Here is a 9376-nt window from a genome sequence, read left to right on the forward strand (position 1 = left end):
GGCGGGGATCGATCTCTTGCCAAGCGAATGCGAGGCAAACACGTTACCACTGTACTAGTGCCATGGGTATTTGTGTTTATTACAGGGATGGGAAGAAGTGGTTAGCTCCATAAATGGACTGTATTGCACTGAAGTCATTACTAAAGGGCCTATGTTATATTCATTTGCCCCTTTTGGCTTTCGTGGTTTACCCTTATATTTAACATCCTTCTCTTGTTGTCTTTTATCTTGCTGTCCAACCTACTTTAAACTAGAGGGGCACTTGGTGCAGTGCAGACCTCTGCCGCGGCAGCTTATTTCTCGACCTTTTGCTCGACCTTGACCTTGACCTTTGACATTAACATGTATTAATTGGCGAGGATTTTCATACACTCAAATATGAACCAAGTTTGAAGTCTGTGACAATGATGTCCAAACTTATGGCTGATTACGTGAATTGGATATTTTGCTTGACTGTGACCTTGACCTTTGAACTTAGACCTTTCAAAATTTAATCCTTTCCACAGCCTTTTATATAACATTTAATCCTTGCAAGTTTCATTACTCTACGATTAAAATGGGGCCAGGAAGCTTTTCACACACAAACAGGTTAAAACATAACCTCCTTCCAACTTTGTTGGCGGAGGTAATTATAGCCTACTTAGTGCAGTTGTGGACTCTTATGTTGCACCATGTTGCAGGATTTTTGGTTTCCTGGCCGTAGCACTGAATTGTGTTGCTCAAATTCCCCAAGTTCTAAATAAAGAGGTACATTATATCATTACCTTCCTAATATAACCTAATACCTAATATAGTACATGGTGGTGCCATAAATCTTAGCAATAAAATTTTACAATAATTCGCACCAAAGTGACCAGTTTGTTAGTTTTAACTGGCAAGAGGTAGCCTATTTCCTACCTTCCCCTAAGCCATTTACACAGCATGTTTCTTGTTGTAAAGTTTATTAAGTACTTGGCTATAAATACAGTACATAATAATTTTATTTCTAGTGAAATTTTAATTTGCAATAAGAAACGGACGTTTGTGGGCTATTTTACCATCTTTCTCTTGTTTGGCTAAATGTGGGCTGGAGTATAATAACTTCCATATCGATCGACTAAATTGTGAACACCATTCATTGTTTAAGTCCATTGCTTACTTTTGGTTACTGTGCACAAGTTGTCTGAAATCGTTTGTGTGAGATTTTCAGTATTTTTGTATGATATAATCATTAGATGGCTTTTTTTAATCAACTAAGAGCTTCCAAGTGTTTGTGCATTTTACCCCCTTCAGCTTTATTTACAGCTTGACTAATGTCACAAGACATCTCCTAGAATAGTGGTGGCCAATGTGATAACGTCCCTGACTGTTGAACGCTAGTCTGGGGTTCGATTTCCGCTCAAACTCGTTAGTTTTTTTTTTTTTGTCGCTGCAACCTCACCATCCTTTTGAGTTAAAGATTAGGGGTTTGGGGGAGCCTATAGGTCTATCTGCTGAGTCATCAGCAGCCATTGCCTTGCCCTCCTGGGTCCTAGCTTGGGTGGAGAGGGGGCTTGGGCACTGATCATATGTATATATGGCCAGTCTCTAGGGTATTGTCCTACTTGATATGGCAATGTCACTGTCCCTTGAATCTGCCATTCATGAGCAGCCTTTAAGCCTTTAGAGGGGAGTTCAATCCATTTTGAAATTTTGTGTAGTTTCATCTATATTTGTAAATGATTATATTTAAAGCACTCTTCATTCACTATAGGCCAATAGCTATTATTGCCTATTTGAAAGTAAAGAAATATCGCTGAAATAATGACCCACTTCGCACATACAGCACATCCATGTACTGCTTGCCAAAACAAAGGAGCAAGAATGTAATGGTTATTTGCGAGCGAAACTAGATGTGCTGGACCAAAGGCTATTTGAGGGCCGTAATATGAATTACAGATAATTATACTTTAATTTCATGCCAAGTACATGAACCTTATATTTTTTCAAGAGGTTATCTAGTGCTTTTTTTGTGTGTATTTCTGACCATTACAGTAGTGCAGCTATATCCATATTGTTTCCACAAAGTTTTTTTACTACTATTTTAGTTCTCCTGGGTGATCTTGTAGTTTTGTCAGTGCAGTAGTCTGATGTTAGAGTGTCCTTACATTTCATGTCCCTGTGATTAGATTATGATTTAATTTTTTTTTTCTGACAGCAAAGTAAGCTGCCCGAATGGAATAGACAATATTTGGACCCCCTTTTTCAGGCCCCTCCCTCTAAAAGGTTGAGGTGTGCATTTCCTTCAAAGGGCAGCGATTATCTACGCCCACATCATCCATGCGCTAGAACTTTATGAAAAATCACCATTCACACAATTTTCACCCACTAAAAGTAGATGCTTTACATTCAAGATTACTATGTTATCCAAACGCTCTGTCACCACTTGAGCAGTCTCAGTGTGATAGGTCGCTACGTAATTAATCTTTTTCCCCTTGCCCAGCCGAGTGATGAGAAGACCCCTGCCCGATCTCTCCCCCGTATGCATGGAAGGGACCATATGTACTGAGATCTTATCTACTTTGGCCAGCTGATTGATGTGAACACCCCTGACCGATCTCTCCCTATGTATGTGTGCAAGGGACAGTAATTACTGGAAATTTATCTTCTTGGGAGGATGACCATAATACAGTACATTTACGTATCTTAAGCATTCCCTTCCCACAGAATATGTTTCAGCACTGAGTTCATGGATTTACTGCTCTTGTTATACTCTACACAATTAGACACCTTGCGCCTGTCCTTCTTTGACTTTCAGGTCACAGAACTCCTGACATCTGTTTCGTCCCAGCTCTACCAGTACAGTTACACGATACCATTGTAAGAGGAACCTACAATCATCTTCATTTATTGCATCATTGCATGGAATATGAATTGTTCCATTTACTAGTACAGAGGTTTCCTTGTGTTCTTTCCCTTCGTGTTTTGTCTTTGCAGGAACATTCCGATTCTGTCCTCTCCTGGGAAGACACGTTTCCTCGCAATTGTGTTCTATGATTATCTTTTCCTTTGGGATTGGCCACGATCGAGAGTCACATGAACGGTACCCGTGATCAGGAACCATACAATCAGTATAAGCAATATGGGAATCGTGCGATCAGTTGTCATGATCAAGAACCACTCAATTGGGATTTACGTAACTAGGAACCACAAAATTGGAACTTAACTCGTTCTGTAGGTGATCATTACCTTACTGTATACAGTACTGTAGTCCGCAGGTAACTAATTCACTTGTTCCTGTTAACTGGTGGTCAGGATGTGGGCAGCCACCTTCATCCCTCTCCTTCTTTTGGATGTTCTTAAGATTCTGTGGTGACACCATTGCTCGAGATCTCCCTAGTGGCTAATATTGCTCCTCGCCCTAGATCTTCCCACACTCGGATACAAATCCGTGACTGAGTTTTCTAGACGCCAAAATCTTCCAACAATGTTGCATTTTAGGGGTTTGAATAGAAAACTTCCCAAATCTGGTCTCGGCACTCGTACAAGCACTGGTATAAAACACCGGGCTTGTGCGGGTGTCAGCAAGCATCCTCTCCAATCAAGAACAGGCATTCTATTGCTACGTTCCGTTCATAAACCGAATGGCGATTCTCTTAGGGAGAGAAGATTTTTCAATGAAACTTTGAGATGATGTCATGGAAGGAGTCAATAAAGACTGATTGATACTAGTCCCGTAACTGTGAATCCTACTGTTTCTCCCCCTGTGGAAAAGACATTATTGTACCGAGGGCATTCCTCTTGAGGAAGGGATACAAGTACACTCTTACTTTGTTAGCAAGATAGACGAATAGGCACACGGTACAGGAGCTTGTATGCCTGCTGCCTGTGCTCAGATCCTACTAGAATGAGCACCTGTACAAAACAGTATTTCAAGCTTGACTTTGATAAAGTCTTCTTGGCCATCTTTCCTTGTAGAAGTGCATTCCACCAGACATGCAACTTTTCTCATTTATCAAAGTATGGGTAGGATGCACGCCGGGGCGACCTGGTCATTTCAGATGTGGGGTCAGCAGGAAGGCAACATATGCCCATTGTCCTGGAATTGCAAGCAGCTTTTCGTGTACTGCGAGTATCTTAAGAACATTTGATGAGGGACGTTGTACTACTGTTGAGTGACACCACTACCTTAGTAGCCCATGAAATGCATCTTTGCACCGGTTATCATCAAGTTTTTACTACTGTACTGATATTCATATGATTTTTCATTTTTATTTTGAGACTTTAATATTGTTTAATGATTAAAGTTTTTTGGTTATATGCTTAACTTCTTTCACTAATTCTTCTTTCACTAATTCTTCTTTCACTTAGGCTATATTTTCTGTGACAGAATTCACTCAGTTATTTTAGAAATTGTAATCACAAAAATTAGATTTCTTGTCTGAATAAGGCTAATACAGTAGTATATATTCACATTTGTTAAAGTACATTTTTCATCTTTTGCAGGCTTCCATAGTGGATAAGGTAAGTCTACAGTATTGAGACAACCTGTACGACAAACTGAGATTTCAAAGAATTTATCCCATGTAGTGTTGATTATTTAATGGTAGTCTGTTATTTCATTTATTTATTTATTACATTACTATAAACTTCCACCTATCAGCCTTGGTCTTTGAGAGTGAAAATATGTTTCATTATTTGGTGAAATGAATTAGGTGCTGTACTGTATAAGTTGAAGCAGTTTTGAGATGTTTATTGCAAGTGGTATACAATCATCGTTTATATATATTCATATATTCAGAACTATAAGAAATAGGCTAGCCAGGGTAGCTTCTCTAATTACCTGAGATACGGGTGAATTACCTTTACTAGAATTAGAATTATGTACTGTACTGTGGTTTGATCGAAAAGGCTAGGGATATCGCATTTCATGTTATTAATCCTTGACTGGAATTTATTTGGGATAATACCTGTCTTATGTACTTTTGCAACTGAAATAATTAATAACAGAGTATTGAAGAAGTGAAGACTTTCAGATAGAACAACAAGTTCTCATTATGAATATAATTCCGGTATATTATCTGGCAGTTATTTGTGTCTCAGATGGTCAATGTTACTACTTATTATTTTGTGTATTATTTTGTGGTATTTAACATAGTGTTTGTTACTATCAATGCTGTAGTGTAAAGTGAATGTTTATTTTGAAATCTTGGTTTTTTGTGCAAGGTGGTCAGGGTATCCAGAATACTTAGCAGGTTACAGTTCAGATTTATAAAGATAAGATAATAAATTAATCTTAAAAATTATGCCTTGGCATTAGTATTGCATTTAATTCTGGTGAATGGGAACATTTCTAGATACCCTAATTTAATCTTCAGCTGCTTCATCGGTACGGATCCCATAAAGGTATGGAGAGAAAATTTTGGTTCATGTTGATTGATAAATCGATATTATTTCCTTTGCAAATTACAGTATATATTATATATATATATATATATATATATATATATATTTATTTATTTATAAATATATTCATTTATTTATTTATATATGTATACAGTATATATATATATATATATACTATATATATATATATATATATATATATATATATATATATATATATATATATATATATACTTATATATATATATATATATATATTATATAAATATATATATATATATATAATATATATCTATCTATCTATCTATCTATCTATATATATAATTATATATATATCTATCTATATATATATATATATATATATATATATAAAATATATATATAAATATATATATATATATATATAATATATATATATATATATATATATATATATATATATATATATATATATATATACAGTACAGTATATATATATATATATATATATATATATATATATATATATATATATATATATATATATTATATATATATATATATATATATATATATATATATATAGTGCGTATGTAGTTAAATAATTTTACTAGTGAAAATGACCAAAAGAAGCTGTAAATATATGCAGTATGATTTGTTTATATAACATTTTATAATTTGAAAAACATGATATGAAATGTTGTAATTTTTGGGCTCAGGCCATGTCGTCCTGATGGAAGTTCCTAAAAGGTAGCTTCCTAGGGTATATTTGACTACAGTGATATTCCCAGAGAATTTTACCTTGAAAGGTATCCAGAATTCTAACTCCTGGAGCGAATATCCCTAAATAATCTCACAGGGATATCGCATAATATCAGAGGACGTATTCTTGACACATCACATAGCTATTTTCACCCCGAACAGTATTAACGCTTTGAGGGGTTACAGTGACAAGAATCTGAAACGAGAATGAAAAAGAGAGCTGCTCATAAGGCATCTCTCCTATTCCGTTTCCAGTGTGTATCTGATGAAGGCGGTAGAGCCCTCTTCATTCCTTTTCGTGTAGGTCTACTACTCGGTGTTTTCCCTTTTGTTCTCTCGTTATTTTGGATTTAATTCAACATTTTGATGACTTCTCCGGCCTCTTTTGCCTCTGGAAAGTTGAGTATTATCTTTACTGTGTATAAATGTAAGCTCTTGTCGGTTTGAATTAAACAAAAGTGATATTAACGTAAACAAGAGCTGTTGCCTACCGACGTTCCCGGTTTGTTATGCTTTAATAATCTAGCTATTTAGCTCCTCTAGGAATGCTTATATGGTGCCGTTAGTTTTTAGTTCGGCGATTTAGGTTACCGATCTTGCCCTTCGCGAGGCTTAGTAGCCTCGGCGTTTGGCCCTAGTACTTTCATGCATGATATAAGTTTTTCCGAGTGTTATATTATTGAAGCTACAGTATTGGCAAATATTTTATACATGTAATATATTGTTGAATGTTCTTTCCAAGATTGTATACGAGAGAGTTTCGGTGAATTAGGTAATCGATTCTCATCGCACCTAGTTTAGTAACCTAGGTACAGTAGTATACTTTCGCACATCCCCGTTTGTTCTTTTCTCCTCCGGAGGCTAAGTTCAATCCCTCTCTCCCTCTGAGTAAGCCTTAGGCTTAATCCTAGCGGTTCTATCTGTATAATAATTCAGGTATAACTATACTAGGATATGTCTGTCCTGACCTGATAACCAGTGACTGGTTTTTTGGGTTAGGGCAGAACATCAGAGTTTCTAGTCTGTGGTCTGCTTCTTCCTAGCATAGAGAATGAGTCTCCTTTGCTAGGTTAGGGGCGGATACAGGAAGCTTTGCTTCCCTAGTCCACGTCTGAAGGATTCTGTACGAGATGATTCCTTCCTCTAGTGGTCTAGCAGACTGTCCTGTGTTGTTTTTCTCGGGCTGGAGAATGAGTTTTCTCTGTTGCCTGGCGAAATAACTTCACCTAACTTTGTTCTGGTCGGGAGGAGGATAGCAAGTATTGCCAGTCTTCCTCCCTAATAGACAACACTTGGTTAGGATGAGCTTCCCTAACTACTGAGCGTGTCTCTTGCTAGAACGAAGTTTATAGGACCCTTATCCCTTCCCCACCTCTCTTTCTTTTATTATCTTTTGGCCGTAGTCCTACTTCCGTACCTAGTGTAGGTTAGGATGGAGGACCGGCTCAGCTCTCTGCCGGCTGGCAATTTCTCTTAAGATCCCTTGGTCTCCCTTCCATGTCTGCCAGTAGAGACCGGCAGGCTATGGATTCTTTGGAAGCCTGAATGCTACATTCTCCCCTTCCATAAGTTCACTCTTTCTGGATGGAAGGTCGTATGGCAATGCCGCCTTATAACCTTACATCCGTACTGTTTCTCTTACTAGTGTTTTGTACCCCTACCCCGGCTGCCAGCTGGAAGTTCTCTGGTTCTTAGCCACTGTCGGCAGACATGGGTATTGCTACCTTTGCCTGCCTGCAGTGGAAACACAGCCCGAAATCTGCTGGCCACTATGATTAGCGGCCGACAGCCAGATGTTAGTGTTTTCAGCTGTTGTTGCCGGCCGGTACACATTTGCGAACCAGTGACCTGCCGCCTATTAGTTAAAGGTGTATATCTTTGAACTACATGGGAGTAAATGCCGGCTGGCACGTGCCGGCGCGTGCTGGCCGGCACAGCAGCATGTGATGTACAGTAGTTACTATATTTGTAGTGTAGTACACACTGCATTAATAAACTACAGTACAGAGTTTGTTGTAACACTAAAGTTCTTCCAACATACTTAATGTTTTCTTGTACAGCCTTTTGTTGAGACCATACAATATATAGAAAGTGAGTTCTTTCTGTATTCATTCTATCCCGTATATTAAAACTTTATTTCAAGGTGTGCGCTACACCTTAAATTTCCGTTTAGGAAATTACATAAGGTATTCTAGAATAGAATTAACCTTAGTTTTAATATTTTGGGAGGTTACAGCAATTGGCTGGGCAGGAAATACAAGTATGTGCCTTTCCTTCTTTCTTTTATAGCTTTACTCTGTAAGCTACATGTTTCAATATAAGTGAAAAGCCTTCACGTGATACTCATGGATTTTTCTTCTCTTTACAGGAGGACCATCCTAAGTGCGGGAGTGTATTCTGCAATGTCCGCAGTAAGAACTTCTGTGGACATCAATTTTGCAGGAGGCACGCAGCATGCGCAGCCTCCAGTGGTGATCTCCGGTATTGGGACCCTCAGGTTTGTACTGTATGTTCTAACCTGATTACCGAGGCTTTTGACAACCCTAAGTCGACGGAGTCAAGGGATGCTGCCAGGGAAAAGTCACGAACCTGGGTGAGGAGTTTTCAGAAAAACACCTCAGGCCTCTACCTTCCAAATGAGAAGATGAGGGCATACCTTTTCCCTAAAGCATCGGCTGATGCAGTCATTCCTCAGCCTCAGGTGGAGATACCAACTGCCCAGAATCCGGTAGATTCTGAAGTCTCGGCCACCCTTCACGACATCCAATTGGACGATAAGATGTCGGAGGTGTCGGATTCTACAGAGAAGGACCCTCTAGGAGAAGGTCAGGAGGAGGAGCTGTCTCAGGCTCCTCAAGTAGAAGAGGAAGAAATCGACGAGGTGTCGGTTACATCGGTTCCGGACCCAGAACCTGTTCCCTCTACATCGTCTGCTATCCCAGATGACCTGGGAAGGACTCTTTCTTCTATTGTTGAAATGATCCAACAAATTCAAAGAAAGAATGATGAGAAGAAAGCTGCAATGAAACTGGAGATACGTAGACTTGCAGCATCACGTGGGCCCCAGAAGCGACTCAACGTGAAGGATCTTCCTTTGTGCTCGGACACCAATCCTTGGAGGTATGCCAAACACATGCCAATGACAACCGGGAAGATCGTGATATCAGAAAAGTTGGGAGCAATTCCCCTGGAAGAAGTGGAATTTTGGCCCAACAAAGATTCTTATCCGGACTGCTATGTCCGTCTTAAGAAGGAGCCAACCTCAAAGGAG

Source organism: Palaemon carinicauda, chromosome 44 (assembly GCF_036898095.1).
Source record: "Palaemon carinicauda isolate YSFRI2023 chromosome 44, ASM3689809v2, whole genome shotgun sequence".
Classification (NCBI taxonomy): domain Eukaryota; kingdom Metazoa; phylum Arthropoda; class Malacostraca; order Decapoda; family Palaemonidae; genus Palaemon; species Palaemon carinicauda.